The 20,652-nt window shown below is 45.3% G+C and overlaps 1 protein-coding gene across 4 annotated transcripts in view; it reads right to left on the bottom strand.

Moving 5' to 3' along the window:
• LOC110696396 overlaps nt 1-19,202 on the bottom strand; it is a 29,323-nt gene extending 10,121 nt beyond the window's left edge. For 2 of the 4 annotated variants that reach the window (XR_002506282.1, XM_021873682.1), the window contains exon 1: nt 18,321-19,202. The gene's annotated coding sequence lies outside the window, so the exon portion shown is untranslated. Of the gene's footprint in view, nt 1-11,549; nt 13,452-13,550; nt 13,797-13,878; nt 14,045-14,119; nt 14,233-18,320 lie in introns of those variants that run through there. The other 2 variants (XR_002506283.1, XM_021873683.1) reach the window with 2 other exon arrangements.
• Nucleotides 19,203-20,652: the final 1,450 nt, after the last annotated feature.

Below are 20,652 nucleotides of genomic sequence, written 5' to 3'. Positions count from 1 at the left end.
GGCCCAGAGAACATGTGGTAATTCATCCGCCCATAGGCCGCCTGCTCGTTCAATCTTTTTCTTGAGACCGTCTGAGATGATTTCATTAAAGGCTTCTACCTGGCCGTTTGCTTGTGGACGGCCGACAGATGCAAAGTAGTGTGCAATTCCTTGGTCACCCAACCAGCTTTTGAGAACAGGCGTCTCAAATTGGGGACCATTATCAAAAACCATAGACATGGGAACCCTGAACCGAGTGATGACATTTTTCCAAATGAATGAAATTACATCCTTCGTCTTGATTCCCTTTACAGCCTCCGCCTCTACCCGTTTAGTGAAGTAGTCGACGGCAACAAGTATGTACCTCCTTCCGCCTGTAGCAGGCATATATGGACCCAGAATATCCATGCCCCACTTAGCAAACGGTAGTGGGCTATGAATGGTAGTGAGGTCAGTAGCCGGACGGTGAATTAGTTTGCCAAACCTTTGGCACTTGTCAAATTTTTTCACCATCACCATCGCATCTGCTTCTAAAGTAGGCCAAAAGTAGCCCTGCCGCCTTGCCCGTTGAGCAAGCTTCCTACCGCCTATATGGGAAGCACAATAACCAGAGTGAAGATCGTCTAGTATCTCTCGTCCCTTTTCTGGAGTAACACACTTTAAGAAGGGTTGAAGGTACCCCCTTTTGTGAAGTTCTCCCTTTATTTTTTCAAAACTAGTTGCTCGTTTTTTCAGTGCTGCCGCCTGTTGATGATCATCCGGCAGGGTACCGTTTGTCAGATATGCCCTGATTGGATCCATCCAGGTTGAGCTTCTGTCTAGGATTCCAATAGGGTCTTCCTCGATGCTTCTCTTCTCCATTACTTCCCAAAAAACAGTCCGAGGAGTATCATAGGAGGCGGATGATGCTAATTTTGAAAGTGCATCCGCCTGGTTGTTTTCTGATCTCGGCACTTGGATCAGATGGAAATCCTCAAGGGAGCCGACTGCTTTTCGGACCGCCTGTAAATACTTGATCATGGCCGGATGGGTTGCTTCGTATTCGCCATTGTACTGACTCACTATCAATTGTGAATCGGAACAGGCGTCTATTTTTCTTGCCCCTGCCACCTTGCACATGCGGATTCCGGCTAGTAAAGCTTCATATTCTGCCTCATTGTTTGAGGCTTGAAAACTGAAGCGTAGAGCATACTCGTACCTGTCGCCCTCTGGCGACTGACATATGACGCCTGCTCCACAACCATTTGAAGTAGAGCTTCCGTCCACATATACCTTCCAGACTTGGTCTGTAACATGAGAGTCCGGAGGACGAGTCATCTCAACAATAAAGTCAGCAAAGGCTTGCCCCTTCACTGCTTTTCTAGGCTCGAAAGTAACTTCGAGGCTCTGAATTTCTATGGCCCATTTGATCATTCGGCCTGACGACTCCATGATGGTCAGTGGCCGCTTGATAGGTTGGTTTGTATACACGACGACTGCATGTGCCAAAAAGTAGGGCTTCAATTTTTTAACAGCCATGAAGAGTGCAAGACCAAATTTCTCCACCAAGGGATACCTCAACTCGGCATTTTTCAGTACGTGACTGACAAAGTAGACCGGGAGCTGACAGCCGTCTCTTTCAGCAAGGAGAACAGTGCTTAACGCATGATCAGAGACGGCCAGGTACATGTAGAGTACTTCTCTGGGCAAAGGCTAACCAGCCTCGGCAAGGAATGCAAGTGAACTTTCAATTTCTGGAAGGCCGCCTCAGCATCCGGCCCCCATTCAAACCTTGCCTTTTTCTTAATTGCCTGGAAAAAGTATAGGCATTTGTCGCCTGATCGGCTTAGAAATCTTCCCAAGGCCGCCAGACTACCTGTTAACTTCTGAACCTCTCGGATGGTACGAGGCAACTGCATGTCGATGACCGCCTGCACCTTCTCAGGGTTCGCCTCTATTCCTCTCTAATTGATAAGGAATCCGAGAAATTTCCCAGACTCAACTCCAAAGACACATTTCTGAAGTTTTGACTTGACAATCATATCATCAATATATGCCTCGACATTTCTCCCAATTTGATCAAAGAACACTGTGTTTATCATTCGCTGGTAAGTGGCCTGGGCATTCTTAAGACCAAACGACATGACCGTGTAACAGTATAACCCCTGATCAGTGACGATCCACGGCATTCTTCGCCATGGTTCCGCTTCTTCTGCCGTACCGGCTTCTTTTTCGGATCCACGGCCAGTTTATGTACCGCCAGATCAGGACTAATGCCTGGCATTTCGTGGACTTCGAATGCAAAGATGTCCTTGTATTCATTCAATAGTTTGTGAAAGTCGTCACCTAGGACTCTCAAAGCAGTCGTCCCAACATTGACTGTTCGGTCAGGACGCGAGTCGTCTAAGATCAGGTCCGTATGCTCACCAGCCGGCTGAGGGCGGAATTCATCCGATCGCTCCTCTGCCAATGATTGCTATTTTCTGTCTTTTCTTGCGGCCCCTGCCTGGGATGCCTTTCTCTTCTTGCCGCCTGCTTCTTGAACAGGCGCACTCTCCTTGACATAGTCAAGGTCTATTTTTCCACCACTCGACCCAGTGGCCATAACAGTGGGCTTGACATCAGAGAGATAGCACTCTCGGGCCATCCTCTGATCTCCCCTTAGGGACCCGACTGTTCCATTATCCCTCTCAAACTTGAGCAACATAAGAGATGGGATTATAACAACCTTGGAATTATTCAGGGTTGGTCGTCCCAGGATCATGTTGTAGGCCGAAAGTTCTTTTAATACCAGGAACCGGACTACCATGTGTCGTCCTTCCCCTTTTTCGCCAAGGCGGATGGGTAAATCCACACGTCCCACTGGGTGGACGACTCCTCCTCCAAACCCTACTAAAGGGTGGGATGCCGGATGTATGCAATCAGTCTGATATTTTAGTTTCGACAGACATTTGCTACTGATGAGATCTGAGCAGCTTCCGGTATCTATGAGGATTCGGCCAACTCTCTGGTTGGCCACTTTACATTCAATAACGATAGGGTCGTCATGCGGCCCTCTTACCCCTCCTAGATCTTCTTCAGTGATGACAATCTCAGGAAATGAATATTTGGAGGGCCGTTCTTGGTGAACGGAATTTACATCTAACCGCCTGATATTGTCTTTGTTGCCCCTAATAGTGGGGCCGCCTCCTGAGAAGCCGCCTGCAATGGTGTAGACGAATGCATCATCTGTATCGGAGCTGTCGGCCTGTTGATTCTTTTTGGTCGACTACTTTTTTGAGGAGTGTTCCCCGTAGATTTCTTGACATAAGTGTCAAGACCTTGCTCAGCCAGACGGTCCAGATACCGCATGAGACTGATGCATTCATTGGTGTGATGACCAACATCTTCATGATAAGCACAGAATTTATCTTGGTTCCGGTTGTTTGCAGAACCCTTCATGGGGACCGGCTTCTCAATTAAGATCCGTCCCTTGATTTCCTTTATGATAAACTGGCTATCCTTGTTAAACGCATACTTTGGGGAGTATGGTTTGAATTCTTTTTTCTTTTTCTGGGCCGGCTGTTTAGAGGAATCAGCCGCCCAGACCTCTTTTCGCTTCTCGTCTTTGTTTGACGACTGTTTTTGTCGTCCTTCCCTTTTTTCGGACCTTTTCCCGTCTGACTGTTTTACCGTACTACAAAGATCAGTCGCCTGTATATAGGCTTCCGCTTCAATCAAGGCCTCTTGAAGAGTCGCCACCCTCTTTCGGACCAAATCAAATTTGAAGGTCGACCCGTCTTTGAGACCTCTGAAAAAGTCAGTATAGGCTACTTCATCCGGTAACCCTTGAATCTGTATTCTCATCAGGTTAAACCGCCTGATGTAAGAACGAAGCCCCTCCTTCTCGCCTTGCTGAATTGTTCCTAAATCAAGGGTCGTCTTCTTCGCAGGGATGTTCATGGCGAAGTTGGAGGTCAATAAGTAAGCAAGCGTCCTGAAGTTATTTACACAACCAGTCGGCAGGTTGCCGAACCATTGTTGTGCGATTCCTTTGAGAGTCGCTGGGAAACACTTGCACCAAGTGGGATCATCCAACCCTTGAAGGTACATCAGGTTGGTGAATGCCATCAGATGGTCTTCTGGGTTAGTAGTGCCATCATAGGCGCCTACTAATACATTTTTCACTTTGGCCGGCTGAGCGGCTTTAGTAATTTCCTTGGAGAAGGCCGACGGCTGTTCACCAAGTCTAAGCAACCGTAGCTGCTAGTCCATAGGTTGGACATTTTTTGCTGCATGTCCACCAAACGGAGGTGGCTGTAAAAAATATTGTTGTTGCGGTACAAACGGTAAGTTTGGTACCGCCTGGTCGCTATGAAAGCCGGACTGACGGGAGGTGCCGCCTGACTGACTCTCATGATACGACTGAGTGTGCCTCATCGAGGTATTTCGCAGACTGTCTTGGAAGTTTGAAGTAGAGATCGACTATGACAATCAGTCACTCTTCTTCTGCTCTAGCAGTAGCCGAGCGTCTGTGTATGTTTTCCTCGACCCGTCCGCCTGAATATGACGAACAGGTTTCCTAGTTCCTGGAGTAGGAAAACGGTATTTTGTGAAATCAAGGGCAGTCGGCTCCCGCTTCCTAGATTTAGGATGAGGAGTCGCCTCTCGCCCTTGAACTGGCTTCCTCTTCTGTGAAGTGGAGGGTTTCTTAGCCGACTGCTCCTTGTCCAGAGCAGGCGGCTTCTTGTTGATCAACTCTTGAATTTCTCCCTTGAAGTCCCTCATGAAAGTCCTGAGTTCGTTCCTTGTGATGGGAGTAGACCCATCAGTCGGCTGCTGCTGAACAGGCGGTGCGCCTGCTGGCTCACTTCCAGTTTGAAGATGTTCCCGTTCCCTCCTTTCGGTATGACGGGTATGTCGGGCCCTTAGGGTCCCGTCTGAAGCTGTGTGAGCTTCAACTTCAAATTCATTCTCAGTATCGTGGTCCGACTGAACTAGTGGGTCGTCCAGGGGACGTCTCTCTTCAGGAGTCGGTACAAACGTGGATGCCATCTCAGAAAGTACTCTCCCCACAGACGGCGCCAAATGTTTCGGGGTTTTCAGATGTCCTGCGGGAGAGTTACAATTCCGAGACTGGAACCGGACGCCTGTACCTGCAAAACAACGGAGACTCCTGGTGGTGGGAGCTCCGCCTCCAACGGTCAAGTTAGTACTTGATTAAGGAGTAATTAATGCGGAAATTAAAATGATTGGGTCTCTCTAGGTGAGAGTGTTTAATGTGTGTAATCTGCGTGTAATCCCCCTTAATGAGGATTAAGGGAGGTATTTATAACCTCGGGAAACGTGCCAATCTAGGTTTAGGTTAACCTTGGGCTGATTGGGCTTCCCTCGGAAGTTGGGCCTAGGTGACCGGTTATCCCAGGTGTCATGGGAAGGACACGTGTCGTGTCGTAATTGGTCCAAGGTGGACGGATCATTGCTTGACACGTGGCAGGCTCCTATTGGCCCATGTGACGGACACATGGCGGAACCTGGTTGGTCCACTTGTCAGATGGTGATTGGTGGGAGCAAAATCCCCTAATAAAAAAGCATTTGTAAAAAAAAAAAAAAAAAAACTAATCAAGTTGAAAGCACCCCAACCGGTATAGGTACCGGTTGTAGACGCTACAAAGACTTGAGGCCATTCAACAATACCCCAGACGGTTAAATACCGGATGAGGTTATGGTAGGAGCAGCTTCAAAGAAGCTTGTTCAAGAAGGCCCCAGACGGTGAATTGGATGCAATTAGAAATTTTTTTGAAAAAATTACTAAGACGGGTGCTCCGGCTAAGGTAGTTCAGTCACTAAAAGGTCATGAAAAGTCAAGGATGATGACCCAAACGGTAATAAACCGGATGGGGATTTGAAATCATTTCTTGGCAAGCTCAGAAGTACCCCAGGCGGTGTTTCATCGGATGGGGGTGCTTTGAATGCCTGGTTGTTTAAAAAATAGAGAAGTCTATTTGGGAATGGTTCAAAGACCCCCCAGGCGGTGTTAAATCGGAAAGGGGTGGTTTGAAAGCATAATTCTTAAAAGTTGAAGACCCCTCAGACGGAGCTATGTCGGCTGAGGGAGAGAATTCAGTACCGGGATATGGGTTAAAGGTCCCCCAGGCGGCATGCAACCCGGATGGGGTAAAGCATTTAAAGTCCTCAATAACAGAAGTTAAAAAGTAAAAAGAAAAAAGAACAGCCGGTACCTTAGAGAAATTGAAGAAAGAATACTCAACCGGTAGTCGGATGTGCTTGATCTAAAAATGCCGGATGTAAGGAAACTAGGGAAATTATGCGGCCGGTATCAGAGCTCTCTCTCTCAGAAATTTTTGAAAATTATGTAAAGTGTGGAGGAGAGAGGGCATGCCTCCTATTTGTAAGAGAAGGGCAGAAGGCGAAATGGTTCCTTCTGCCCTAAATACTTGAAATTTGAAAAAAGGAGGGAAGAAGACGAACAGTCTCCTCCCATGCGTCTGACACCTATCACAGGTGACACATGGACATGCCACGTCACACCTGTGAGGAACAGATGTTTAGGGTAAAAATACCCCTCAGACACGTGGCCCTGTAAAGGCTTGCCACGTGTCAAGCTTGCAACGGTTCGCAAAGGCCCAATCCCTTTGCGACACGTGTCATTGTACCCAAATTGAGGTACAGCTCTCCCTAACTATAAATAGTAGGAGCAGACCTCATTTATGGGGATCGACAAAAAAATTCCAACATCCAACCAAACACAAAACCCATTGCAAACGCTCTCCAATCGAGAAGCACTTATTGTTCTTATTTCCTCTTCAAAAAGATTCTAACTTAATCTTCGGAGGCGGAACTCCCACCCCCCAGCCGGAGTCTCCATTATTTGTGCAGGTACAGGCGAAGGAAGGATCATACTAGGAAATTGTAACTCTCCTGTAGGACACATAAAAAACCCCCAAACAACTCCGTTCCTACATCAGGCGGTTTAACCTGATGAGGATTCAAATACAAGGGCTGCCGGATAAGGTGGCCTACACTGATTTTTTCAGAGGTCTTAAGGATGGGTCGACATTCAAGTTCGACTTAGTCCGAAAGAGGGTTGCGACTCTCCAAGAAGCTCTGATTGAAGCTGAAGCCTATATACAGGCGACTAATCTCTGCAATACTAGAAAACAGTCGGATGGACGGAAGTCTGCCAAAAAGAAAGCCGACCAAAGCAGTCGACAAATAAAGATGAGAAAAAGAGGAAAGAAGTCTGGGCGGCCGACTCCTCTCAACAGCCGGCCCAAAAAAAGAAGAAAGAATTCAAACCATACTCTCCCAAGTATGCGTTCAACAAGGATAGCTAAGCTATCCTCAAAGAAATCAAGAGCCGGATCTCAATCGAGAAGCCGGCCCCCATGAAGGGTTCTACAAGCAATCGAAACCAGGATAAATTCGGCCATTTTCATGAGGACGTTGGTCATGAAACCAATAAATGTATAAGCCTCATGCGCTATCTGGACCGCCTAACTGAAAAGGGCGACCTTGACTCCTATGTCAAGAAGTCCAAGGGGATGCTCCCCAAAAGAACAAGCAGTCGACCAGAAAGAATCATTAGCCAGCCGAAAGTTCTGATACTGATGACGTAGTCGTCTATACCATAGCAGGCGGCTTCTCAGGAGGCGTCCCCACCATCAGGGGCAACAAAGACAATATCAGGTGGCTAGATGTTAATTCCGTTCACTAAGAACAAACCGCCAAGAGTTCATTTCCAGAGACTGTTATCACAGAAGAAGATCTGGGAGGTGTTAAGGGGCCGCATGATGAACCCATTGTCATTGAATGCAAGGTGACCAACCAAAGAGTTAGCCGCATCCTCATAGATACCGGTAGTTCTTCTAATCTCATCAGTAGCAAGTGCTTGGCAAAGCTCAAGTACAAAACTGATTGTATGCATCCGGTATCCCACCCTTTAGTAGGGTTTGGAGGAGGTGTCGTACACCCAGTAGGACGAGTAGATCTACCCGTCCGTCTGGGTGAGAAAGGGGAGGGCCGTCACATGGTTGTTCGGTTCTTAGTGGTTGAGGAACTCTCGGCCTATAACATGATCCTGGGACGACCTACCCTAAACATTTCTAAAGCTGTCATTATACCTTCCCTTATGCTGCTCAAATTTGAGAAGGATGACGGAACAGTTGGCTCCCTAAGGGGAGATCAAAAGATGGCTTGAGAGTGTTACCTCTAGGATATCAAACTGACTGTGGTGGCTGCTGGACCAAGTGGTGAAAGAGCCGACCTTGAACTTATCAAGGAAGATGCGCCTGCTCAAAAGGCAGGCGGCAAGAAGAGAAAGGCTACCCAACTGGGGGCCGAGAGAAAAGAAAAAAGATAGCAATCACTGGCAGAGGAGCGGTCAGACATATTCCGCCCCCAGCCGGCTGGCGAGCACACGGATGTTGTCTTAGACGACTCACATCCTGACCGAACAGTCAAGGTCGGGATGACTGCTCTTGAAGTGTTGGGCGAAGATTTTCACCAACTTTTGAAGGAATTCAAAGATATCTTTGCATTCGAAGTTCATGAAATGCCAGGCATCAGTCCTGACCTGGTTGTGCATAAATTAGTTGTGGATCCGAAAAAGAAGCCGGTCAGGCAAAAGAAGCGGAACCATGGTGAAGAAAGAAGTCAAGCGGCTGCTGCCGAGGTTAAAAAGCTGCTTGATGCAGGGTTCATTCGGCAATGTTACTACCCTGACTGGGTTGTAAATGTGGTATTATTAAAGAAGCCAAATGGTACCTGGCGAATGTGTGTGGACTACACATATTTGAACAAGGCGTGCCCCAAGATAGCTATCCTTTGCCTAAAATTGACAGCCTGGTTGACTCAACAGCCGGCCATGCTTTAATGAGCTTCATGGACGCCTACTCTGGCTTCCATCAGATTCCTTTGTGGAAGAAAGATCAGGAGAAGACAGGTTTCGTCACTGATCAAGGGCTGTTTTGTTACACGGTCATGCCGTTTGGTTTGAAAAACGCCCCGACCACCTTCCAAAGAATGATAAACACGGTCTTCTTTGATCAAATTGGGAGGAATGTCGAGGCATACATAGATGATATGATTGTAAAGTCCAAGCTTCAGACGGACCATCTGGCGGACCTCTTAGAAACATTCACCACACTCAGGCGGCACCATGTCATGCTCAATCCAAAGAAATGTGTGTTTGGAGTTGAGTCTAGGAAGTTCCTCGGATTTCTCATAAATCAAAGAGGTATAGAGGCGAACCCTGAGAAAGTGCAGGCGGTAATTGACATGCAGTCGCCTCGCACAATCCGAGAGGTTCAGAAGTTAACAGGTTGTCTGGCGGCCCTGGGAAGATTTCTTAGTCGGTCAGGCGACAAGTGCCTTTACTTTTTCAGGCAATAAAGAAGAAAGCAAGGTTTGAATGGGGGTCGGATGCTGAGGCGGCCTTCCAAAAGCTGAAAGTTCATCTGCATTCCTTGCCAAGTCTGGTCAGTCCCTTGCCTAAAGAAGTGCTTTACATGTATCTTGCAGTGTAGGACCATGCTCTAAGTGCCGTCCTCCTTGCTGAAAGAGACGGCTGCCAGCTCCCAGTCTACTTTGTCAGCCATGTATTGAAAAATGTCGAGTTGAGGTACCCTCTGGTGGAAAAATTTGGTCTTGCTCTCTTCATGGCCATTAGAAAATTGAAGCAATATTTCTTGGCACAACCAGCCGTCATATACACAGATCAGCCAATCAAGCGGCCACTGACAACCATAGAGTCGTCAGGCCAGGTGATCAAATGGGCGATAGAGATTCAGAGCCTTGAAATCTCATTTGAGCCCAGGAAAGCAATAAAGGGGCAAGCCTTTGCTGATTTTATTGTAGAGATGACTCAGCCCTCTAATTCTCAAATTCCATACCAAGTCTGGAAAGTCTATGTGGACTGGAGTTCCACCATAACTGGTTGTGGAGTAGGCGTCATATGTCAGTCGCCAGAAGGCGACAGGTACGAGTATGCTCTAAGTTTCAACTTCCAAGCCTCGAACAACGAGGCAGAATATGAAGCTTTACTGGCCGGTATCCGCATGTGCAAGGCGGCTGGGGCAAGAAAAATAGACGCCTGCTCTGATTCACAATTGATAGTGAGTCAATATAATGGCGAATACGAAGCAACCCATTCGGCTATGATTAAATATTTGCAGGCGGTACAAAAAGCAGTCGGATCCCTGGAAAAGTTTCATCTGACTCAGGTGCCCCGGTCCGAAAATAATCAGGCGGATGCTCTCTCAAAGTTGGCCTCCTTGGCCTCCTGTGATACTCCAAGAACCGTCTTCTAGGAAGTTATGGAGAAGAGAAGTATCAAAGAAAAACCTATTGGAATTCTAGATCGAAGTTCAACCTGGATGGACCCAATCATGGCATACTAAACAGACCGCACCTTGCCGAATGATCATTACCAGGCGGCTTTACTGAAAAAGCGAGCGTCCAATTTTGAGATACAAAAGGGGGAACTCTTCAAGAAAGGGTACCTTCAACCCCTCTTGAAATGTGTTACCCTAGAGAAAGGACGAGAGATCTTAGAAGATCTGCACTCTAGATACTGCGCCTCTCATGTAGGCGGCAGGTCGCTTACTCAACGAGCAAGGTGGCAGGGTTACTTCTGGCCTACCTTGGAAGCAGACGCCATGGAAATGGTGAAAAAATGTGACAAGTGTCAAAGGTTTAGCAAGTTAATTCATCGTCCGGCCATTGATCTCACTGCCATCCATAGCCCACTACCGTTTGCTAAGTGGGGCATGGATATCCTTTATCCCTACACGCCTGCTACAGGCGGCAGGAAGTACATACTTGTTGCAGTCGACTACTTCACCAAATGGGTTGAGGCCGTCAAAGGAATCAAGACGAAGGATGTGATCTCATTCATCTGAAAAAATGTCAACACTCGGTTAGGGGTGCTCATGTCTATGGTTTTTGATAATGGTCCCTAATTTGAGACGCCTGTTCTGAAAAATTGGCTGGGAGACCAAGGCATCTTGCACTGCTTTGCATCAGTCGGTCGTCCTCAAGAAAACGGCCAAGTGGAAGCTTTCAATAAGATCATCTCAGACGGACTTAAGAAGAAGATTGAACGAGCAGGCGACCTATGGGCAGACGAACTACGACATGTTCTCTAGGCCATTAGGACGACTGAAAAAGGGTTGACTGGAGAAACTCCATTCCTCCTAAATTATGGTGTAGAAGTTGTTCTCCCAATTGAACACTACGAGACAACTCGTCGAGTAATGTTGTATGACGCAGAGGCAAACTGGGAGTCCATGCGCCTGGCATTAGACTCACTTCCAGAAAGAAGGGGCAATGCAGATCTGCGCCATGAAATCTACCGTCTGAGAATGACAAGGTCATATAACAAAAGAGTGCACAGGCGTCCACTCAAAGTGGGGGACTTTGTACTAAGAAAAATGGAAGCAGTCGGTAGGGCTAATGAGTCAGGCAAATTAACTCCCAACTAGGAAGGACCCTACCGAATCTATGAAGAGATTCGGGACGGCACCTACCACCTGGAAACACCAGACGGCCAACCCTTGCCTCGAACTTGGAATGTAGATAATCTCAAGAAGTATTATTTCTGAATGATGTAAATAGCCAAGAGCTAGTAATAAAAGTTTGCTATTTTACTTCATCTATTTTGCGTTCTGAGGGGCATGCCGCCTACTCCATGAGCAGCCGGCTACTCTACGTTTTTTCTTTCAATTGAGGGGCATGCCAAACTAGTAAAACAGTCGGCTACTCTCCATTTTACTCAAATGTGAATTTAATTAAGAGGGGCAAGCTGCCTGTACCTATACAGTCGGCTACTCTCCTATACTTGGTTCGTCAAGAACTATCTAAGGCTTACAGCCAAATGATCAGACCAGGCGCCCAGCAAACTGATCCAATCTTTAAACTAATACGATTTGTCCCAACTTCATAGCAGGCGTCCAGCGGCATCCCTCCGGATGAAATTCGTCGCAGAGAGCAGCTCCCTTTTGGGTGGAACAGTGTTCTATAAAGTAATTACACGGCACCTAGACGACTGTCCCTAAGGACAACCACGTAGCCGTTTTTGATATAAGGATAACTCTAACACTAAACCAAACAAGTGTTAGCAGTTAACATCCGCGTCGGATGACCGTCTTTATTACTTGGGATAAGTACAGCTGGTACCTCTTGAGTAAATAGCCAACAAAAATTGGTGAATCAAGGGGATCAGCCGGCCTCTGCCGCCTGGTGCCTCTACTACTCCAGCATAAAAGATGACGAATGGGTAACCTCAAAGATTACCCATAGGTCACTCTCTCATACTTAGAAAGGATTCAAAAGGTATGACGAGTTCGCCTGCCTAAAGGCGAACCAGAGCTCTCGTACCCCGACCCTACTAAGATGATTTCTTATCAAACCAAACATGTTTGAAAATCTGGTTCGTAGGTCAACTACTTTTTGGCAAGCAAGGACTCAAGAACTATTCCTATCTTGACAAACAGGCTAACTAGTTATCCGCGGCTTGTTCCTTTCTAACTTGAAAAAGTAAAAAACCTAACATATTTCATAAAATATGTTGGGGGTCCGATTGGGTAAATGGCCGACTAATCGCCTAACCTGGAACCAAGACAACCAGTCGTCCAGGGGCATAGGCAGTCGTTACTTTGTACCTGTTCGCAACTTTTGGCTTACAAATTTAGCCAAAACAGTCGGTATGACAGGCAAGCGGATATCAAGGATCCTCGACACTTGGCAAATATTCAAAAATAAAGTAAAAGTCAATGAGCAGAGACGACCAAAAGATGGTCGCTGAATTCATATAAACAGACGGCCATAAAGACCGGCAAAATATTCAAATACCCCGGGCCCCTGGCCGTGTAAAGAGACAAAAATAAACGGTACGCAGGCCGAAGAAAAGTTAAAGATATAAAAGCTTTAAGATTGAGGCAGGGTTTCAGTATTGGCTGCCGGCTGATCAGCAAGGGACGCTTGATTCTGGGAGGCATCCTTCTTACTTGTCTCGGCATCAGGGACAACTTCCTTAGATGCATCCACCTCAATCGGCCGCAGGGCCACATCCTCCACTTCCTCTTCTAAGCTGGACTCGGCCGCCTCGTCCTCCTCAGCCGCCTGCCTCATGATCTGTTGGTTGTACTTTTCAGTACAAGCGTTGAACTTTTTCTCCTAGGCGACATAGTGCGCTTTTGGGAAGAGAGCTGTCCAGGTCGTCCTCATAATTTGGGCCGATTCCTCCATCATGGCTTAAGCTAAAGCCATCTTTTCAGCCTCGGCCTTCGCACTGAGATCTTTTGAGATGGCCGCCTCCTGCTTCTCCAGCGCTCCTTGAGTGTATCAAGAGACGTCTGCAGACCTTCAGCCTTGTGGGAAATGTGTTTAAGGGGCCGCAGCTCATCGTTGAGGCTCTTGACCTTCGCCTCCAGCTCATTATTCTTCTTTTTTGCCGCCTCCAACTCAGTCCGGATAGTGGAAGTGGCCTGCGCCTGATAATTAAGAATATCAGTTGTCAAAATTTCATTTTAGGCAATTTAAAACATTGCCTTATCAACGTCAAAGGCGGTCATAGCTTTAGCAGCCTTTACCTCTTTGTTCTCGGTGCTGATCGGCCTTTGGAGGCCGTGTACTCCCAGCATGGTCTGGAAAAAGGGAAAACAGGCGTCATGAAAAGTCAGCACTTTAAATTTATTCTAAGTCTACCTCAAAAAGGAGACCCAGGATGCCGTCTAGGTCAAGGATGCCGACTCCCTTGACCGCGTCCCGCTCCTCTAGAGGGACGGCCTTAATCATAGACTTGGCTACTTGGACCAAGTCTGGTTCTTGAGGGCCGCCTACATCAAAACAAAGAAAAACATCAGAAACGTGAAGAAAGCAATGAAGAAATAAGTTAAGTCTAGCAAGAGCAGTTTATACTTCTTGGCGGCCGACTAAGGACTTTAGATGGGTTCCCCACACTTTGTGGGGTTATTGGCTGCTTGTTAGCCGACTGTTTCCTGGCAGAGCCAGGCGTACTCCCACCAGTCGTCTTCCGAACCTTCGAGTCCGGCTGTTGGGAGGATGAGGGTTTGGAAGTGCCCGCCTGCGAAAAAAGATGAAATGTCAATACTAATAATACCAGACTTTCATGGCAAAGTTTGAAGGATCATAAACTCACTATGGGCGTCTCCTTGGCAGGAGAATCAGAAGAGGTTCGCTTTTGTTGCATGATGGAGGCTCGCAACATGGCAGCCGCCTTCTTTGAAGCAGAGATTTGGTCCATAGCGTCAACTGCAAATAAGAACCACAAGAGTTAGAAAAAATTCGAAAACAAATCAAAAGAAGGGTACGTATATTCAAGAGGCCGGCTACCTCTGGAGGACCGACTGCTAAGGCCGCAAGCGGCCAAAAAAAACTCATCATAGAGCTATTTGAATTTGGGAACGCAGTGCAAGGGCACCTGCTCTCGTTCCCTTGTAGTAGAGTTGGCCTTAATCTCTACTTTGAACAGCCCTCGGTCCAGGATCTCTTCCCTGGCCTTGAGGGGAGCAAGCGGCATGCTGCGACCGCCTGCTAGAAGAGGTGGATCCCTGTTCCACCTATTGTAGCGCTTGTTCAGCATCTTGTCAGGGCTAGCAATGATGAGGAAGGTGTTTCTCCAATCCTTCCATTTATTTTCTTTACCCCTCGTTATCAGATAGCCTTTGTGGAAGGTTATTTGATACCAGCCGGTATCGCTTGCTTTGGGGGTTCGGCTGAAGTAATTCATATGGGTGAACGCCTCAAAATTCGGCTCCACCCCATGCATTTCACACCCGGCTACATAGCCAAGGATGTTGAACCAGGAATTCGGGGCTAACTGTCATAGCCCCACCTCGTATCCATCGAGGATTTGTTGGACGGCCGGATGCAAGGGAAATCGCAATCTAGCCTTAATGGCCGCCTCGTAGCAGCCAAAGCAGGCGTCCCCGTAGCTAGACCCAGCGGGCCAGACGACCGTATCCTCACCATCCGGCACAAACACTTGGAAATCCGGGTCTATCGTATGGTCCGATAGAAAGGTGTCTATTTGATCTTTCATGGCCTTGATCCGGCCCTTTGGGACATGACAGTAATAAGAAGTGTTGTACTCTCTATGAGAGGCGGATGGTTCCGACAAGCCGTCCCCCTTTTTGGCCGCATGAGAAATTCTCGCCTCATGCAAACGAGCATGCCTTTCCTCTGAGTTTACAGAAAGGTGGCTTGAAGAGCTGGAGTCAGACTCACTACCAGAAGAGTCCGACTCCTCCCCTCTCCCAGAGGGGGCCGACCCCGCTTCTTCTTCAGGGGTCATCTGCTGATTGGCCAGGTCAACAAGGAAGTGGGAAGGGACTACCTTAGCTCCCTACTCAAAGCTCTCGGCATAAGGGCCACCTTGGGTCCCTGCGGTATCAGGCGGCTGATCCGAAAGGTCGCTAATCTGAACCCGGAAAGAGGATCCATCAAAGTTTTCAATCCTCGTTGTTCTTTTTGTCCTTGCCATACTGTCCTGCATAGATACAAAGATAGTTGGATTCCGGGACTTGCACAAAGTTTGATGTACCGCAGGGCACTCGGCACCCCTAGTCCTAGATTCAACCGTCCCCGGTGACTGGCTGATTGCTAACCTAGGCCGTGCCGGATGCTTTTGAGGCCTCATTTTCAAAAAGAAAGAAAATAAAACACAAGAGAGCAGACGGTTACCTGAGTGATGAGTAGAGCAGTCGTCCACGAAAGCAGTCGTCCTGTCAGAAGTAGTCGGCAGGTCAAAAGTTGCAAAGTGTCAGAGCTCAAGTTTAGGAGTCCGAGAGTTCTTAAGAAAAGTTCGCAAATGTGAACAAAAGACTTGGTCAACATGCCCTTATATAGGGCAAAAGGAGAATGCAAAGGGTCGCTTCCAAATTCAAAAAATGAGCGGGAAAAATGCTCAGCCCATCATAGGGTAACACCTGTAACAGGCCGTCGCCTGTTATAGGCCGACACCTGTCACAGGTGACATGTGAACAGTCACGCGCCACCTGTGAGGGGCAAATGATTAGGGGATTTTTCCCTACCAATCATCATCTGACAAGTGGACTAATTAGGCCCTGCCATGTGTCCGCCACATGGGCTAATAGAAGCCTGCCATGTGTCAGGAGCTGATCTGTCCACCATGGACCAGTTGCGTCACGTCACGTGGCCTCTGTATGCCAAGTAGGCCACCTAGGCCCAATTTCCAAGGGAAGCCCAGTCATCCCTAGGTTAACCTAAAAACCTAGGGTTTGACATGTTTTCCAAGGTTATAAATACTTTAATTAATCGTCATTAAAGGGGATTGAGCAATTAATTACTCTCACCTAGAGAAGCCAAAACACATTAATTACCTTTACTTTTCGGCATTGATTACTCCTAAAACAAGTACTAACTTGATCGTCGGAGGCGGAGCTCCCACCACCCGGAGTCTCCATTGTTTTGCAGGTACAGGCGCACGGTTCCAGTCCCGAAATTGTAACTCTCCCGCAGGACATCAGAAAACCCCGAAACAAAAAGAAATCAAACTAAATGAACTAAAATGAAGTTTAAACACTAGAGTAGAGAAAAATGATCAAATCACTAGGGAGAGAGGGTTCCAATCATGATAAACCAAGGAAACAATGAAGATTAACAGGGATAAATGCTATTCAATATTAATTTTACCCAAATAACTCATTCCCATGTAATTATTCAAGCAAGTTGATGAAATAGATAAACACTAAACTAGATCATTCCCATGCATCCAATTTAGAAATCAAGTAAATGGAATTAGAGTGCACATCAATAATTCCAAGCAATTTAAGCACAAAATCATCAACTCAAAGCAATATCCTATCAATCAACACCATTATCCAAGCTAATCATGATCTTCACCCCCTTCCCTAGTAAGAAATCTAAGCTAGAGAAGAGAAATTAGCCATCAAAACTACACTAAGCATGAATTCAATCTTAACCAAACAAAACATAATTCCAAATCCAAGATTATTAATCAAACAAGTAAAATCAAAACAATAGATGAAAATCTACACAATCAAAAGCAATCTAACAAAATAATATGAAGCTTGATTGATGAAGAATTATGAAATACTTGCATTAGATTGAAGGAAAACTTGAAGAAATCTTGATTACAATGATGAAACTTGATGATTAAACCACTTTCTCTCTCTAAAATCTCTATTCTTTCTCTCACTACAAAATTCTAGTAATATTTGGAAAAATTAAATAATTCACAAATTCAAGAAAAAGTCTATTTGTAGCGCTTAAGAAATCCGGAAATAACGAACTAATGCTGCGCTATCTCTAGCTGCATCGCGCCCTATTTCATTTGGGTATGGAAAGGAGACCTCAAGGACCACGCCCGCGGCCTGGATCATCGCGCCCACGGTGACAGATAGAGAGGCCTCTCTCGACTAAGGAGAAGTTGCGGCGCTATAATAGGGGAAGTCAGGTCGTTAGGTAGTCGCGCCCGCGGCTCTATATGCCGCGCCCGTGGTGGTTAGTGGAGAGCCCTCATTCGGGGCGGGGCCAGCCTTCTACATGAACATGCAGGAATCTTCCAAGTCAAGCACCACGCTCGCGGTTACTTGGCCTGTTGTGCACTCGGTACGACTGTCGCGTGTCTACCAAAAGTAAACCTAACTAAAACCTCCTAAATGTAGTAGGGTAAGCTAGGGTCGATCCCACAGAGAATTAGATTATCAAATTATTACTTGTGAATGTTAAAAACCCCTGATTTGAATAAGGAAAATATGATCTAAAAAATAAACTATAAACTAGAAAACAAATAAAGTCAGAGAAATAAACTAATAAAATTAAGATACTATAAAATGAAGAATAATGAAATAGGGAAACGGGAGACGTACTATAGCATTGGAGTATCAATTGATCATTGAATTATATATAATCATGACTATATCTTAATGTTAACTAATGAGCACAAACAAGCATTCAAAACTTCCTTTAATTGCAAATAGACCAAACAAGCTCTTGGAATATTGTCTTACCAACTAATAATCTAGAACAAGATCTCTAGACTCGATTAATTAGTAGTGTTAATAACAAGGGAGTAGTTAACTTATCCCCAAATCTCACAAGCTCGGACTCATGCAACTCAAAGGGTTGATAATCTTAGGCATTATAACAAGCTTTAGTCACCTAATAAATGAAAATAAAACTAATAATTAAATTAATCTACCAAGATGTATACCAGCTAGTATACTAACGCATTCAAGAACAAAAACACTAACTTTCATTTTCATTCTCCAAAGCAAAACTTATACTACTACTAATCCAAGATAAACCAAAGCTGACAATCGAATAAAAAGAGAATGAAAGCATAAATACAGTACCAAATCTTCTAATGAGAATCAGAGTAGACACAAGCTGAACCGAGTCACCTCGACTAGTCCGTTTTTGCTTATCCTCCTGCTCGCTAGGTACCTCGCAAAATTCAGATGAAGCTCATCAATTTGCTGCCCTGAACGTAGCCCAGAAAATCCCTAAAATAAAAATCAGATCCTTTTTCTGTTTCGGAGTAGCTGATCGGAATACCCAAATCAATATCGTAGCAAACCGAGAGCTACAACCACCTCGGTTCCTCTGTCGCCGAAATCAGCTTCCTCCTGAGTTCGCTGTTGCTGGTCTTCTTCTCGCATGCAATTCGGCCTCCCTCCTCTCTGATTCGGTACCCAAAACAACCCAAGTATACGTAAATCTTCAAATCTGAAAATGCCTTCTCCTTCCAATTCGACATCCCAATCTTATCAGCGGGAATCTTTGATCTCGAACGCTCTCATCCTTATCTGATTTCATCTCTATCTTTTCTTGCTTGAAAAATTTATAACCTTCAATCTCGCTCAAGGGATTTACTCTTTGGCTTACCCGCAAGAATAGTGAGAACAATGAAGAGTTTGAGCTGCTCTCCTCTTTCTAATATGTTATGTGACAGATTGTTATACTTCAAGGCCCAACTGTAATAGCTTACACAATAAAACAACATTGGGCTTTAAATAGTTGAGAGTCAACGGGCTTATAAACTTTGCTTCTCTTAACTGGCGTGTCGTAATGTGCAATTTGATGCCAATATTTTCTTTCCTACAAACAATAAAAATAAATAATAGTAACTCGTGTCTAGATAAGAAAATTACGTAATATATCTTTAAACCATCAAATATCAATATAAAATCAAGAGTTTAATAGATATAAATATTATATTTTTACGACCTTATCAGCACCCTCTCCAAACTGCCTTCTCTTCTTCTCCATGGCCAACAAAATTTGTCTTCCTTCTTCCGAGAGCACTAAAAACCTGCAAAACAAAGACAAAAATGTTAGAAAACACAAGAAGAGATAAGAGAAGAAGAAAAACATGCAAGGGAGCAAAGATAATAAAAATAAGGATAAAAATGACTACAGTAGGCAGAAACAAGTGACAAATGAGGGTAAACCCTCCCTAAAGAGGGGTGAAATAGTGGCATAAATGCCACTCATCAAAATCCCACACACTTGCCTCTTGCTTATCCTCAAGCAAGACTTAAAGGGAAAAAGAGAATAGGAAAACACCAAAAGCAAACACTACTATGACGAACATAACATGGCAAGGCTTAGGAAAACAAATCAAACCTTAAGGTGGAAAATGCTCCATTTGGACTCAAAAGGAAGAGACATGCATCAAAGAATACTCACCTTTCTCAATTAGACGAAGGAAATCACATTCTAAGATGCTTATGGTTGAAAGTGACAAAAACTAAGCTAAGCATAGAAAACTAGTTATTTCATTCTACGCCCTAGTCCCAACCAAAACGGGCTACGTTCTCTCTACTAGCTTCAAATCGCCCCTTAGTTAGCTTCTCATGATTTCGCGAAGGAACCGAAAAGGATGTATTTATGTGGAAACATGATAAGGTTATCTCGACGTCTTAACTATGCATACTCTCTCCGTAGGTTTAAAGTCTATCTCACTCCATTGATGTTGACTCAACCCTCAAGGGTCTAAGGGTCTTTTATTAGTTGTAACGTAAGGCTAGGGGTCAAGGCGGGGCAAAAATTTATCAAATTTTGGTGATATTTCCAATGAAGCAAAAGGGTGATCAAACCTCAAAAACAGACTCAAGAAGTCAGCGAACATCAAACAAAAATACCAATAACAGTATCTCCCCCAAGCTTATTCAACACCAACACATAATATATACAAAAACAAAGGAACGCTCCCCCCCCCCCAAGCTTGAACGGAGTATTGTCCTCAATGCTTAAACTAGGGAAGAAAACGAAACCAACCAAAATATTATTGTTGTAAATGGTTGATTTTCAAAATTTTATGGAATTTTTCTTTTTTTGGCTTTTAAATGGTGTCATTGCCTTTTTTTAACTATGGACGGCTTTTTCTTGAATGCGTTTGCTTTATTACACACAATATATACAATTTATTTTCTTGCTTGGTCCAAAGAGCATATTACTTTCTTTCATTCAAATCATCACAAAACAAGCTTTCTAACCAACTTGCTTCACATCACTAAGGGTCAAGGGAAATAAAATGGTCACTAGGTTTTTAATGTGGCTTATAATCAAGAAAGGGAATAGGTTCAAAGGGTTAGCAAGAGGAGAAAATGCAAAATAAAAAAAAAATATGTAACAAAACAAAAAGAAGATAAAGAAAATAAACTATGCCCCTGTCCTCCCCTA

Source organism: Chenopodium quinoa, unplaced genomic scaffold, assembly GCF_001683475.1.
Source record: "Chenopodium quinoa cultivar QQ74 unplaced genomic scaffold, ASM168347v1, whole genome shotgun sequence".
NCBI lineage: Eukaryota > Viridiplantae > Streptophyta > Magnoliopsida > Caryophyllales > Amaranthaceae > Chenopodium > Chenopodium quinoa.
The sequence above is the reverse complement of the archived record's forward strand: the minus strand, read 5'-3'. Positions and strand labels throughout refer to the sequence as shown.